Here is a 1382-nt window from a genome sequence, read left to right on the forward strand (position 1 = left end):
AACCCTAGCTACTAACCCTAAACCTAGCTCCTAAACCTAAGCCTAGCTCCTAACCCTAACCTAAACCTAACCCTAGCTCCTAAACCTAACCCTAGCTCCTAACCCTAAACTTAAACCTAACCCTAGCTCCTAAACCTATCCCTAGCTCCTAACCCTAACCCTAAATCTAACCCTAGCTCCTAAACCTAACCCTAGCTCCTAACCCTAAACCTAAACCTAACCCTAGCTCCTATCCCTAAACCTAACCGTAGCTCCTAACCCTAAACCTAAACCTAACCCTAGCTCCTAACCCTAAGCCTAAGCCTAACCCTAGCTCCTAACCCTAAACCTAAACCTAACCCTAGCTCCTAACCCTAGCTCCTAAACCTAACCCTAGCTCCTATCCCTAAACCTAACCCTAGCTCCTAACCCTAACCCTAGCTACTAACCCTAAACCTAGCTCCTAAACCTAACCCTAGCTCCTAACCCTAAACCTAAACCTAACCCTAGCTCCTAAACCTAACCCTAGCTCCTAACCCTAAACCTAAACCTAACCCTAGCTCCTAACCCTAGCTACTAACCCTAAACCTAGCTCCTAAACCTAACCCTAGCTCCTAACCCTAGCTCCTAAACCTAACCCTAGCGCCTACCCCTAACCCTAGCTCCTATCCCTAAACCTAACCCTAGCTCCTAACCCTAAACCTAAACCTAACCCTAGCTCCTAAACCTAACCCTAGCTCCTAACCCTAAACCTAAACCTAACCCTAGCTACTAACCCTAAACCTAGCTCCTAACCCTAACCCTAGCTCCTATCCCTTAACCTAATTCTAACACTAATTTGAACATTAACCCTAAACCCCCTAGAAATAGTATTTGACCTTGTGGGGACCAACAAAATGTCCCCAGTGGGTCAAGTTTTTGTTTGTTTAATATTCTTGAAGGGACATCTGGACCCCACAAGTACAGTTAAACATGTCCACACACACACACCCGCACCCGCACCCACACACACAAACACACAAACACACACACACACACACACACACACACACACACACACACACACACACACACACACACACACACACACACACACACACACACACACACACACACACTCTGTTCAGCAGGTAACTTATGTAGGATGGCTTACCATAGAATTCTTACCTGTCCCCCAGGACCCTGTACATGAGTTAAACTGTCCCCCAGGACCCTGTACATCAGTTAAACTGTCCCCCAGGACCCTGTACATCAGTTAACACTGTCTCCAAGGACCCTGTACATCAGTTAACACTGTCCCCCAGGACCCTGTACATGAGTTAAACTGTCCCCCAGGACCCTGTACATCAGTTAACACTGTCCCCCAGGACCCTGTACATCAGTTAACACTGTCCCCAGGACCC

This window comes from Salvelinus fontinalis, chromosome 1, assembly GCF_029448725.1.
Source record: "Salvelinus fontinalis isolate EN_2023a chromosome 1, ASM2944872v1, whole genome shotgun sequence".
In the NCBI taxonomy this organism is placed as follows: domain Eukaryota; kingdom Metazoa; phylum Chordata; class Actinopteri; order Salmoniformes; family Salmonidae; genus Salvelinus; species Salvelinus fontinalis.